We start from the raw sequence: 15,137 nt of genomic DNA, 5'->3' as shown, positions 1-15,137 counted from the left end.
AAATAATGATTGATTAATCTGAATAACATGTAAAACAAATGAAACAAACATTCAGAAACAGCAGAATATGTGATATTATAAGTTACTGTACAGTAATGGAGAGGATGGGAAGAGGGCTGACAGAGACTGCAGGGAGCATGAAGGAATGAGCAGGGCAGATGTGGGCACATACATGCAGCGCTCTCTGTCCGGAGAGAGGAGTTACAGCTATGAAAAAATTACCTCCACAGTCCTGTCCCTGATAAAAGCCCTAGCCTGAAGTGGATCTGCCATGATTTGGAAGGGGAGGGAGACTTCCTGGGTCAGAGTACAGGGCTGTAGACCCCGCTATGCAGACCATGCAGACCCCTCCTCCTCTCGCGCTCTCACCCAGTTCAGGGCTCTTAAACCAAAGCAATGCTCTTAATCCAAGTCACAATTTTGAGAAACTGTAAGCTTTTAAACCAAAACGCTCTTAAACCAAGGTACCACTGTATATTTATCAACATACTTGTAATCCCGTTTTATCGCCATAGACTGTGTTAACACACTGTAAAGTAAAAGAAAAATATGGCCGTATATGGCTATATGTGAACATGCCATGCACTTACACCTGTACAAAGTCAGCAACCCAATGCATATGAATACATACATATAACAGGTTTAGGCTTTGTTTATATGAAGTCTTTTTTGTTTGGCCATACTTTGTTGGTCCTTTTGGATGTCCATCACTTTGAGATGAAAATCTCTGTTCATGGTCTGTTTTTCTGTGTAAATGAACCCTAATCCTGCTCCATGCCGTCCCTGTACCACCCACCATATGTTAGCTGATATCAAGGAGTTAAAATTTTAACAGCTTCTTCTTTTTTTTTGCTTTAGATGAACCACTTTCTGGCAATGTCAGTACTAATTATCAAAATCTGCAACATAGGCTAGACTGTTTGCAAACCATTGCCAATGACCTACAGAAGAAGATAAAGGTAACAAAACTTCTATATAAAACATTAGGGAAAAAAAATATGTTGGAGTTAAACCTTGTATCCTCCAACCTTCCTTTTGTAAAACTGTATATATATATATATATATATATATATATATAATAAATTTTTTTTTTTTTTTTTTTTATAATTCTCAATTTTATTAAAGTTTTCAAATTTTATGAAAACAACTAATCCAGCCATACCCAAATGGGCAAGACAAAACAATCATGGCAAGCTAGTTACAAACATAGAACGAACATTCATCAACGGCAAACATTTGCGCGAAAACGAACAAGTGCACTTCACAACCTTGTGAAAGCATCAAAGAAGGAGGAGTGGGCTGCCACTCGGTCAATGACCAAGAAGGCGCTCCTACAAGAAGAAGAAAAGAAGAGGGAGGAAAAGGAGGGGGAGGAACGGGACAGGGGAGGAGGGGGGGAGAGAGGGGGGGGAGGGGAGGAAAGGCTGGGATGTCCGCACCTCACTGAGCCAGAAGAGTCCGGTATTCAGCCGTCTCCGTGAATTGTTATGCTATTATTGCAATGTAAATATGCTGCATTTGTGATGAATATATTTTGTAATGCTGTGTTCAGCTCTGCCTGGGAACCTTGCGGACGAAGGTAGTGGTGGTCATAATGTCATGCTCTGTCAGAGCAGCTGAACAACAGGAATGATATTTTCTTTCTGCCACCTTGCAGGAAGAGGTGTTCAGGGGATAGAGGGTATATATAATGAAGATTCTAAGTAAAACATATAAGGTACTTAAAGTGAAACTTTCATTTTAGATAACCTTTCAGATAAGCTGTCTTGTACTTGCACATGAAAAGCAGCCCTGTTCTGGTCATTCTTTTAGTAGTTTATGGTATTTGGCCTTATTTACATGCCCATAATTATGTCTGCCGTTTTGGACAGAACATAGGACCAATGTATTTCACTGGCCCCGTTCACATGTCCATTCGTGTGTATGGCGCTAAAAGCTTTCGCTGTCCAGGCATGATGGGTAGTGTAGTTTTGCAACAGCTAACGGTTCACACGTTTGACAACTGTGTTGTACAGTATAGTTTATTAGTTCCAAGTTTTCTAGCAAGAGCCAGAGTGTGAAGTACATTTTCTGAGAAACCTTCATGTAATAAATAACTCAGTTCATCCGTCATTCTGTTAACTGTAGCCTGTGAAGATCTCAGATGAATGCCATATCCCTCTCTGGAGCAACAGGTTGTGCTGTAGATAAGGTTTCCAGATTCTGTTCCTTGAGTGAGCTAACTTTGGGGCCAGAAGGTCATGAAGATCAACAATGGCATTGGCCTCCTCCTGATTCACTTTCTTCAGAGTCTTTGGAAATAAGAGGTCTTTGGGAAAAAGCATAATTAAGGAGATTGATCCAGGGAATCAAAAAGCTGTCAAGGCCCAGACCCTGACTCCTGATGACCGAGACTTCATTTTATGGAGAAAATTTTCAGAGCAAATCTTCCTGGGTGTTCTAAGATACTCTTATAGTATACTGCAGAAATTTCTTCTAAGATTGTTTCTGACCATCTCATAATAATTTTTTCACTCCTTCATGAATTCCTGTTCTTGGTTCCCCCTTGCTTGTTTACATAAAAGACAACAGCATATCGTCTAATTGTACTAGGACATAATGCTGGAACATTAGAGGATGGAAAAGGAGAAGATCTAGTCTGACAGCTATCAACCCTTTTGCCTGTTTTTTCAAAGACTCACAATAGCAGAGACTTTAGAAGAAGATGACCTTTATTCTGACATGTAGCGAAATAGTATAAGGCCTCCTTTTTAGGTTTTGTCTGAATATTATCAAATTCCACAGTGGATTTAACAGATTTTTAATACCCCTCATAAAATAAATACTCTGAGGATTCCTGTTCTGACTCTGATTCTGAAGTTTGTTGAGCATAAAGGCTTGTTAGAAGTTAAAGGGAATCTGTCAGCACCCAGGTGCTGACAGTGTACTGTAGCTGGAAGTCCCCTAGTAGGCATGGAGCCTTTTCCATGGTCAGCTGTCAGCCAGTGTCTCTGATTGCAGATCAGTCCTCTGATATAGTTGAATCTCTGACTCCAAATGTGTTGGAGCTGTGGTCTAGAGGTAACTCACCTGTCTAGAGCAAGTCATTCTTTGGTTCAAAACCCTGTTGAAATTGAGTGGATGGCTTCCAATGGCCGTTGTTTTAAAATAATGGCCGTAATTTGCCATTAAATGATGGCCATCCACTGCATTTTAACAGTGTGTGAACATAGCATTTCTGTGTTTTCATTCCACTCCTGGTTTTGGTTGCAAAATACTGACCAAAATACTGACCAAAAATACTGTGTGTGAACAAAGCCATAAAAATGATACAATAATGAGAGGGAAAAAAAAAAGTAAAAAAAGTAAAGACCTATAATTCCATTTTCATCAGGGTATTTGAACCAAAGGATTAACTGCTGGCAGGTCTGCAGACAGGTGAGTTACCCCTAGACCGTAGTCCCAACACATTTGGGTTCAGAGATTCAACTATACCTGCAGTGTTTCTTTTAGACATAAACTGCCTACAGGGGGTGATCTGCAATCAGAGACACTGGCTGACAGCTGAGAGAGCAGGAGGCCGGGCAGCATTGATTATTTATGTAGAGGAGGGAGGAAGAAGGATTTCTGAGGCGTGCCAGAGTGTGGCACAAACACTTTGACACTTCATTACAGTAGGATTGTATATAATCCACTGCACAGACAAATTACCAAAAGGTACCATGCACACTAGGGGACTGCCAGCTACAGCACACTGTTAGCACCTTAGGTAGAGCCTGGGAGTGGACAGACTACCTTTAAGATGCTAATTTGTTTTTTTTTTGGAAGGTTGTTTTTCATGAATAGCGACAAAAACAAGCACCTATAGCCACCAACCAGTCCTGAAAGGGTTAAGTTTATGAAATTTAGGCACAGGTGATATGTGAGCACAACTTTTCCTCCAACCTTCAGAGGATAGGAGGTTTGTTTTAATTTCCAGAATTATATGTAAATATTTCTTTACATACATTAAGTGACCGGTTTTATTATGACCTGTAGAAGATATTGTTGATAAATGTAAAACACCATGGAAAGCAACAGTGTGTTCTTAAACAATAACTACACTCATAAAAGCAGCAGATGTCTTGTAATGTACAATGTCTAAAGATGCACTATTATAACATTTAACATTTCTATTTCAGAAATGTCTTCAATCTTTGGGACAGCAGATGAAAACATTTTCATATAAGAAACTTTCAAGGACAGATGGATGGATAAATGGTTACTCAATGTGGAGTTTTCTATTGAGTATGGTCTATGTTTTCTAGGGAAGCTAACAATTTATTGCACATTTCTGTATACGATGAATGTGCTTATAAGTATGTATTAATAGTAAACTTGTGATAGTCCACCATTGTTGAGACCATGATATTGCCAGACTACCAGAAATCATAACCTGTTTAAAGTTTTTAGCATATGCATACACATATATAGTAAAAATCAGTAGGCCCTGTCATGCACCTACTTGTGTTGCTTCATCAACATCAGTACAATTAAACCATGTGAATGCCCTAAGCACCGGTTGGGCTTGATATGTTTGTAATAAAATAAAGGTTTTAGATTTACTAATGCAAGGAGGAGGCCTGTGGAGAACCTTAAAGGGTTAAGTTTTAAAACTTCGCCATGTTCCAGAGACAGCACCACTCTTGTCTTTAGTTCGGGTGTGATTTGCCATTAAAGGGGTTATCCAGCGCTTCAAATTTATGGCCACATTCTTCCAGAGACAGCACTACTCTTGTCTCTAGTTCAGGTGTGATTTGCCATTAAGCTCCATTCACTTCAATGGTATAAAGATACAAAGCCCCACCCAAACTGGAGACAAGAGTGGTGCTGTCTCTAAAAGAAAGTGCCCATGTTTTTGTAGCGCTTGATAACATCTTTAGGCGCCTTTCTTTTCAATGGAACTGAGTTACAAAGCCCCACCCAAACTGGAGACAAGAGTGGTGCTGTCTCTGGAAGAAAGTTGCCATGTTTTTATGTAGCACTGGATAACCCCTTTAAAGTGACTCTATACCCACAAACTGTCCCCCCCAAACCACTTGTACCTTCACATAGCTGCTTTTAATCCAAGATCTATCCTGGCGTCCGTTCAGTTGTTGTCCTAAAAAAACAACTTTTAAACTTGCAGCCCTGTGTCAAATGGCCGTGGCCTAGAATATCTGTGCCTAACTTTGCACCACCCCTCCATCCCTCCTCCCCACCCTCTTCATCATTAGAAATGCCCCTAGAACATTTTCTCCTGTCTGAACATTCAACAGGTGCCTTAACGATTCAGCCCATGTGCTGTGCTGACACAGGTGATGAATAGTAGAAAATCTGCCTGGAGCAATCCTGGTTTAAACAGAAGGAAAGAAGTGACATTTTGTTCAAAGACTGTTTCAGTAAGCCGATTCAGTAACGATTTTAGGTCTGAACCTAAATGAACGATCAGCCGATGACACGATCATTGGCTGATCGTTCTCTCCATTCCATGGAGCGAAAATTGGCCGATTCAGACAATTATCGCTCCTGTGGAATAGGCCCCTAAGTTGATTTCTTTGGCAAGTCAGCAAAGATGGTGTGGCTTAACTTGTCTGCAGGGCTGGCGTCAGCTTACTCCCAGAGAGGGGCCCAGAGAGGGAGAGGTGCCTGGTGTTCTAATGTTCAGCCTGCTCACTGTAGGGCAGGGTAAGCAGCTGAACATCAGAAGACACAGGTGAAAGAGCAGGAACTGCAGAGAGAGAGAGAGAAGGGTGAAGTACCTGATCACATGACCTGACAGTGTAGAGAGCAACCCAACAGAGAGAAAGATGGAAGAGTGAGCTCTAAATGCTGTGTGTCAGTGTCAGTCAGTCTGTGTCAGTGTCCTGTGTCAGTGAAGTGTGGTGTCTCAAAAGATTTAGTCCTGTAACCCCAGCTGTGTTTGGCACATGACTTGGCACCAAAGGTTTCTTTACCCTTGGAAATGTAAAAAAAAGTGATTAAGGTAGTGGACACTTCTTAAATGCGCCCTTACGTTTGGACCTTTTTGGGTGTTTATTGTTCTAATCAGCAAACTGGCATAAGGGTCTGTGCAAGGAGGTGCAATTAGGTCATGTAACCCAGCTGTGAAGTTTGGCACATGACTTGAGTTTCATCCAGTTAGTAGGATATGAACAAAAGCATTCTCTACCCTGGTTTATGCCAAAGAAAGTGACACTTATCTTAAAGCGTAACTGTCATTTTTTTTTTATTGTAGAAATCAGTAGTATAATCAGTAGTTTTAATAAACTCTGTAATAGGTTTTATCAGCCAAAAAAGCCTTCTTCTGTACTCAAGAAGTCAGGGGGGGAGGCTGGGAGATTGCTTCTTATCTGTGCATTATCAGGCAAACACGTCTTCATTACAGAGAAGCCAGTGAAGACGGGCTCTGCTCTCTCCATTGTAAGCCTATGAAGGGGGGAGGGGCTGAGGGAGATGAGGGAGCAGGAAGAGGTGACATGAAGGTCAGCTCTTTGTAGACTCTCTGGGCACCTAAAACAGGATTCTGGGGTCAGAAAGGTCAGTGCTTATCTATGAACTTACTGAGAGAAGATTGCAGGGTGTTGTGCTGTGCAGAAATCCTCCGTGCTCAGTCACCTCTAACAGCCCCTCCCCTCTCCATAGCCACATAATGGACACAGAAATCCTGCTTCATCTCATGTGAGGGGGGAGGCTGGGAGATTGCTTTTTGAGTACAGAAGGAAACTCTTTTTAGTACATAAAACCTATTACAGAGTTCTTAAAATCGCTTGAACTGTTGATATTTAATGTTTTAAAAAAAATGACCCTGAAATGACAGTTACGCTTTAAGCATCAAAGCACTGCCAGACTCAGGTCCACGTTAGTAGGAAAAGCATGGAAATGGTGGGGATTGAACTCATACATGCAAAGCATGAACTTTACCACTGAGCTACATCCCCTACATGGTGTGCTTTTCCTAATTCTTGCTGGAACGGACAGACTTTATTTAACTATTGCGAAAAAAAAGAGTTTCGCGGGAAGAGATTGAGAGACACAGCTTTGCAATAATTCTATGTGCATAAAAGACAAAGTGGAAATGCTGGGCATTGAACCCAAGGCCACCCTACCACTTAGCTCCTTCGCCATATGTGAAGCTACCTCAAGGAGGATCCAATTGGCTGTCAAAAGTTTACCGGCTAATTTAGCATTTACCGTGTTGCCAAAAAGCTTTTCCAAAAAATATTACTCATTTTCCTTCTGTTTAAACCCTAGAAGACCAGGCCAATTTTCATTTTTGCACTTTCATTTTTTCTTCCTCATGTATATAAGGCATAGCACTTGCATTTTTCCACCTAGAGACCCAGATGAGCCCTTATTTTTTTGCACCACTAATTGTACTTGCAATGAGAGACTTAATTTATGCATAAATATGCCGTAAAACTTTTTTTTTTTTTTTTTTATTGTGGTGAAATTGAAAATAAAACACATTTATTTATTTATTTTTTACGCCATTCGCCCTAGGGTAAAACGGTTATGTTATATATGTTTCTCAAGTGAGTACGATTACAACGATATATAACTTGCATAACATTTATTTGATGGCTTTTAAAAAATTAAAACATTTAAAAAAAACCAAATGTTTCTTAAAATTGCTCTATTACCATGCTTATAACGCTTTTATTTTTTAGTCTATGGGGCTGTGTGAGGTGTCATTTTTTGCGACATGATCTGTACTTTCTGTCCATGATCTGTCCTTGTTTGCGTATATGCAACTGTTGATCACTTTTTATCACACGTGTTTTTTTTTTTATGTTATATACTATATGGGAGGGGGAGCACAGGAGGTCTATATAACTGGGGGAGCACAATGGGGTCTATTTACTACTGCGTTATATATACAAAACTAGTGGGCACCACTAACAACCATGGAGTGCTAAACCAATGCATATAACATTGGATCATCCTTACAAAGTAACAAAGCATATGCACAAAATGGTAGCACATCACAAGAAATCTTTATAATAACACTAACATAGATACAAAAATTGCATAAAAATGAATATACAGGAGTAGTACAATGAGGGAGACAAAACCCCAAATCCTGCTCTACATTAAAAAACTTAAAAGGCCCACCATTTTTTTTAAATGTTTTTAATGTAGAGCAGTATTTGGGGTTTTATCTCCCTCATTGTACTACTCCTGTATATTCATATTTATACAATTTTTGTATCTATGTTAATGTTATAATAAAGATTCTTGTGATGTGCTACCATTTTGAACATATTTACTACTGCGGGCAGGCAAACAAGGGGTATATAATACTGGGGCAGCCAACAAGGGGTATATACTACTAAGGAAAGCACACAAGGGGTAAATACTGCTAGGGACAGCACACAAGGGAATATACTACTGGGAGAAGCACAATAGGGGTCTATATATTACTGGGGCAGCACACAAGGGGGATATATTACTGAGGGCAGTGCACAAGGAGTATATACAACTGGGGGTATGCATAAACTAAAGTAATGAGAATCGTACCCGTTTTTCTTCCAAATCTTTTCTGCCGTTTTACCATTCGGCAGCACTGGCTGGTTGGAGCTGAGCTGCAGTTCCACACGCAAACTGGCATGGTGGAAGAAAACAACTAGGTTTTTCTAATCCCGAGAAGTATTTTAATACACTTTGTAAACCTCAAAAGGCGCCAGGAACATTAGGATACAGCTCAGATGTTTGGAGTTTTGAGAGTTTAGGCAATTTACGGCAAAGGCCAGGCGTTGCAGTCCATCAGAACGATGTAGGGTTTCTTGGAGGTGGTGGAATTTTAGAAGCTCTTTGAATAAGGGTTTGGTGAGGCTCAGAAAAGAACACCCTTGCTCTGGAGATTCCCTGAAAGAACCTGCACTATCAAATTCTGTTTTTCTACACTCTTCTACTCGGCAACCTCCTAGAAAGGAGATAGTTAAGTAAAGAGAAAGACAAAGCCCGCACTTTAGTCCGCTGATTCGAACCCAGACCTCCAGAGGAGACTGTGACCTGAACGCAGCACCTTGGACCGCTCGGCCATACTGACAACCTGTTGGCAAGGCAGTGTACTTTTCCAAACAGAACTATTCTACTCCTTAAAGGGGTATTCCAGGGAAAATCAATAATTTAGGAAAGGAATGGTTAACCAAAGTTAACCCTTTCCTAATATACTTACCTGTCCTTTATGGCCCCCCAAGGAGATCTCCGGTCCGGTCACGTGATCTTGCAGCTTGTGGCTCGGATCCCCTTCTCCTTCCGGTTCGGTGACGTCACTATACCCGGCGTCCGCTCTCCGTCTCATTAGCAGCAGAGCACTGAACCCTGACTGGCCTTGGTAGCGTGTAGCCAATTAGGGTTCAGTGCTCTGCATCCCCACACGCTCCAGAGTGGGGGTCCCCTGAGGCTGTAGTAAATTATCAGGGGTTGTGCCGGTCGCCAGTTACATGGGCCAGCACTGCAGTACAGCAGGTAAATGCGGGGTCTGGCGTCCATAATCACTCCGCAGGACCCCCCCCCCCCTTGTCAGCGATGCCGACTGAGTCCCAGGACGGGATGCGGCGGGCAGCTTTACTTCATTCATTGCTACCAGACACCCGGCCGCCCGCCGCATCCCTTCCCCCCAGGGACTCAGGGTCGGCATCGGTGAGGAAGTAATGTTTATCGGCAGCTGATCCCCCCCGGCCCCCCTCCCTGTCAGAGATCGCTCACCCCCACCCCCGGAGCGTGCTGCTGGCCCCGATCTCTGCACTGGTCTGAAGCACCTGTACTCAGCTGACAGGCGCTGTGTACGGAGCAAGAAATCTCTCCTGACTCACTCACACAGAGCCTGTCAGCTGAGTACAGGTGCTTGAGACCAGTGCAGAGATCGGGGCCAGCAGCACGCTCCGGGGGTGGGGGTGAGTGATCTCTGACAGGGACACAGGGAGGGGGGCCGGGGGGTGATCAGCAACTAATACACATTACTTTGCAGGACTCCCCCCTCCCTGTGTCCCTGTCAGAGATCACTCACCCCCACCCCCGGAGCGTGCTGCTGGCTTCGATCTCTGCACTGGTCTCAAGCACCTGTACTCAGCTGACAGGCGCTGTGTGAGTGAGGCAGGAGAGATTTCTGTCTTGCTCCGTACACAGCGCCTGTCAGCTGAGTATAGGTGCTTCAGACCAGTGCTGAGATCGGGGCCAGCAGCATGCTCCGGGGTGGGGGTGAGCGATCTCTGACAGGGAGGGGGGCCGGGGGGATCAGCTGCCGATAAACATTACTTCCTCACCGACGGTGACCCTGAGTCCCTGGGGGGAAGGGATGCGGCGGGCGGCTGGGTGTCTGGTAGCTATGAATGAAGTAAAGCCGCCCGCCGCATCCCGTCCCGGGACTCGGTCGGCATCGCTGACAAGGGGAGGGGGGGTCCTGCGGAGTGATTATGGACACTAGACCAGTACCTGCTGTACTGCAGTGCCGGCCCATGTAACTGGCGACCGGCAGTTACCCCTGATAATTTACTGCAGCCTCAGGGGACCCCCACTCTGGAGCGTGGTGGGGATGCAGAGCACTGAACCCTGATTGGCTACACGCTACCAAGCCAGTCAGGGTTCAGTGCTCTGCTGCTAATGAGACGGAGAGCAACGCCGGGTATAGTGACGTCACCGAACCGGAAGGAGAAGAGGATCCGAGCCACAAGCTGCAAGATCACGTGACCGGACCGGAAATCTCCTTGGGGGGCCAATAAAGGACAGGTAAGTATATTAGGAAAGGGTTTCGGCAGGTGATTTCGGCAGGTGATTTCTTTTTAGGTACGCATCAACTACAGTAATGAGATTCGTTCCCGTCTTTCCTCCAAAATGGCCTGTACTCGGCTTGTGTGCCGCTTTACCACTCGGCAGCACTGGCCTGGTTGGAGCTGAGCTGCAGTTCCAGGAGCAAACTGGCATGGTGGAAGAAAGCAGCTAACTAGCATTGCCCAGCTGGCCTAAACAATATTGCTCATGGGCACCATTCTTCAGTCTGCCTTCACCGGTCCTTGAAATTGAAGAAATGTGTAATGCTCGCAGGCACGCTGGCATCATCCATCAGACGGCAGCAGACAGGAGCAGTCACGTCTGGCTGCAGTGAAAGATAAACCCCTGCCCCCATGAGGCTTCACCAGTGCGTAAAAGCGCCAGGAACATTGAGGATACAGCTCAGATGGTTGGAGTTTTGAGAGCTTAGGCAATTTACGGCAAAGGCCAGGCGTTGCATGGCAGCGAAGAGGAATTTAAAATTCAACTTACAGTCTATCAGAACGATGTAGGGTTTCTTGGAGGTGGTGGGATTTTAGAAGCTCTTTGAATAAGGGTTTGGTGAGGCTCAGAAAAGAACACCCTTGCTCTGGAGATTCCCTGAAAGAACCTGCGCTATCAAATTCTGTTTTTCTACGCTCTTCTACTCGGCAACCTCCTAGAAAGGAGATAGTTAAGTAAAGAGAAAGACAAAGCCCGCGCTTCAGTCGGCTGTCAAAAGTAGGATTCAAACCCACGCCTCCAGAGGAGACTGCGACCTGAATGCAGCGCCTTAGACCGCTCAGCCATCCTGACAACCTGTTGGCAATGTCGTGTACTTTTCCAAACAGAACTATTCTACTCCTTAAGCCTTAGCGGGAGAACTTCTCCAAAGGAAAAAACATGACCGTCATTGGGTGTATATTACAATCTTGTGTACTACCCAAGCAAGGGTCAGGAAGACACGTGTGACTGCCCAGCTCCATGCTTGTGGCTCCTCAGCTCTTGGTAGCTCCAGATAGTACTTTGGGAGAAGTGCTGTACTACAGTTTGTACCCCTCCCGTGGAAGGCCATTGGCCACTGTGCACTCAGGAGGCCGAAATAGCTCAGTTCGGAGAGGGTTAGACTGAAGATCTAAAGGTCCCTGGTTCGATCCTGAGTTTCGGCAGGTGCTTTTTTAGATACGCATCAACTAAAGTAATGAGATTCGTTCCCGTCTTTCCTCCAAAATGGCCTGTCCTCGGCTTGTGTGCCGTTTTACCACTCGGCAGCACTGGCCTGGTTGGAGCTGAGCTGCAGTTCCAGGAGCAAACTGGTATGGTGGAAGAAAGCAGCTAACTAGCATTGCCCAGCTGGCCTAAACAATATTGCTCGTGGGCACCATTCTTCAGTCTGCCTTCACCGGTCCTTGAAATTGAAGAAATGTGTAATGCACGCAGGCACGCTGGCATCATCCATCAGACGGCAGCAGACAGGAGCAGTCACGTCTGGCAGTGCGTAAAAGCGCCAGGAACATTGAGGATACAGCTCAGATGTTTGGAGTTTTGAGAGCTTAGGCAATTTACGGCAAAGGCCAGGCGTTGCATGGCAGCGAAGAGGAATTTAAAAATTCAGCTTACAGTCCATCAGAACGATGTAGGGTTTCTTGGAGGTGGTGGGATTTTAGAAGCTCTTTGAATAAGGGTTTGGTGAGGCTCAGAAAAGAACACCCTTGCTCTGGAGATTCCCTGAAAGAACCTGCGCTATCAAATTCTGTTTTTCTACGCTCTTCTACTCGGCAACCTCCTAGAAAGGAGATAGTTAAGTAAAGAGAAAGACAAAGCCCGCGCTTCAGTCCACTGTCAGAAGTGGGATTCAAACCTCCAGAGGAGACGACGACCTGAACGCAGCGCCTTAGACCGCTCGGCCATCCTGACAACCTGTCAGCAAGATAGTGTACTTTTCCAAACAGAACTATTCTACTCCTTAAGCCTTAGCGGGAGAACTTCTCCAAAGGAAAAACCATGACCGTCATTGGGTGTATATTACAATCTTGTGTACTACCCAAGCAAGGGTCAGGAAGACACGTGTGACTACCCAGCTCCATGCTTGTGGCTCCTCAGCTCTTGGTAGCTCCAGATAGTACTTTGGGAGAAGTGCTGTACTACAGTTTGTACCCCTCCCGTGGAAGGCCATTGGCCACCGTGTACTCAGGAGGCCGAAATAGCTCAGTTGGGAGAGCATTAGACTGAAGATCTAAAGGTCCCTGGTTCGATCCCGGGTTTCGGCAGGTGCTTTTTTTAGGTACGCATCAACTAAAGTAATGAGATTCGTTCCCGTCTTTCCTCCAAAATGGCTTGTCCTCGGCTTGTGTGCCGTTTTACCACTCGGCAGGACTGAAATTATACCACTAATTCCACCTGGATAAAAAGAATTTATCACAATATTCCTGTCTCAACACAGGTTATATCCAGCTTACCTTATAACATCTACACCTCTATAATTTATTTTATACATAAAGAACCATATTGAGGCTAGTTTAACAATCTAAAACCACATACTTTATTATAAAATTACAACATACAAAAAAACAGTTTGCAATAAATAGAAAAGACCAGCAGATGGCAGTATACAAGCGCACAAATAAATATATAAATTTTTTAGAATTTTTTATAGTCTCTAGGTTGGTGCAAAATGTACTTCCTTACTCCCTATATGCAGGCTAGTATGTATACTCTCACCGTCGTCCACACTGGGACAAATCGTACCGGCTAACTAACCTCACAATAAATTGCATACATATGCTCCTAAGCACTTACCCATTACTGCCGCTATGTATCTGCCAACCGTGTACCCCTCAACGACGTTTCGCGTTGGTTTGCTTCCTCAGGAGGGTGTCACTCGGCAGGACTGGCCTGGTTGGAGCTGAGCTGCAGTTCCAGGAGCAAACTGGTATGGTGGAAGAAAGCAGCTAACTAGCATTGCCCAGCTGGCCTAAACAATATTGCTCATGGGCACCATTCTTCAGTCTGCCTTCACCGGTCCTTGAAATTGAAGAAATGTGTAATGCACGCAGGCACGCTGGCATCATCCATCAGACGGCAGCAGACAGGAGCAGTCACGTCTGGCTGCAGTGAAAGATAAACCCCTGCCCCCATGAGGCTTCACCAGTGCGTAAAAGCGCCAGGAACATTGAGGATACAGCTCAGATGTTTGGAGTTTTGAGAGCTTAGGCAATTTACGGCAAAGGCCAGGCGTTGCATGGCAGCTAAGAGGAATTTAAAAATTCAGCTTACAGTCCATCAGAACGATGTAGGGTTTCTTGGAGGTGGTGGGATTTTAGAAGCTCTTTGAATAAGGGTTTGGTGAGGCTCAGAAAACAACACCCTTGCTCTGGAGATTCCCTGAAAGAACCTGCGCTATCAAATTCTGTTTTTCTACGCTCTTCTACTCGGCAACCTCCTAGAAAGGAGATAGTTAAGTAAAGAGAAAGACAAAGCCCGCGCTTCAGTCCACTGTCAGAAGTGGGATTCAAACCTCCAGAGGAGACGGCGACCTGAACGCAGCGCCTTAGAGCGCTCGGCCATCCTGACAACCTGTCGGCAAGGTAGTGTACTTTTCCAAACAGAACTATTCTACTCCTTAAGCCTTAGCGGGAGAACTTCTCCAAAGGAAAAACCATGACCGTCATTGGGTGTATATTACAATCTTGTGTACTACCCAAGCAAGGGTCAGGAAGACACGTGTGACTGCCCAGCTCCATGCTTGTGGCTCCTCAGCTCTTGGTAGCTCCAGATAGTACTTTGGGAGAAGTGCTGTACTACAGTTTGTACCCCTCCCGTGGAAGGCCATTGGCCACCGTGCACTCAGGAGGCCGAATAGCTCAGTTGGGAGAGCGTTAGACTGAAGATCTAAAGGTCCCTGGTTCGATTCCCGGGTTTCGGCAGGTGCTTTTTTAGGTACGCATCAACTAAAGTAATGAGATTCGTTCCCGTCTTTCCTCCAAAATGGCCTGTCCTCGGCTTGTGTGCCGTTTTACCACTCGGCAGCACTGGCCTGGTTGGAGCTGAGCTGCAGTTCCAGGAGCAAACTGGTATGGTGGAAGAAAGCAGCTAACTAGCATTGCCCAGCTGGCCTAAACAATATTGCTCATGGGCACCATTCTTCAGTCTGCCTTCACCGGTCCTTGAAATTGAAGAAATGTGTAATGCACGCAGGCACGCTGGCATCATCCAATCAGACGGCAGCAGACAGGAGCAGTCACGTCTGGCTGCAGTGAAAGATAAACCCCTGCCCCCATGAGGCTTCACCAGTGCGTAAAAGCGCCAGGAACATTGAGGATACAGCTCAGATGTTTGGAGTTTTGAGAGCTTAGGCAATTTACGGCAAAGGCCAGGCGTTGCAT

This window comes from Dendropsophus ebraccatus, chromosome 4 (genome assembly GCF_027789765.1).
Source record: "Dendropsophus ebraccatus isolate aDenEbr1 chromosome 4, aDenEbr1.pat, whole genome shotgun sequence".
NCBI classification, from domain to species: domain Eukaryota; kingdom Metazoa; phylum Chordata; class Amphibia; order Anura; family Hylidae; genus Dendropsophus; species Dendropsophus ebraccatus.
Note: the sequence above shows the minus strand (reverse complement) of the source record.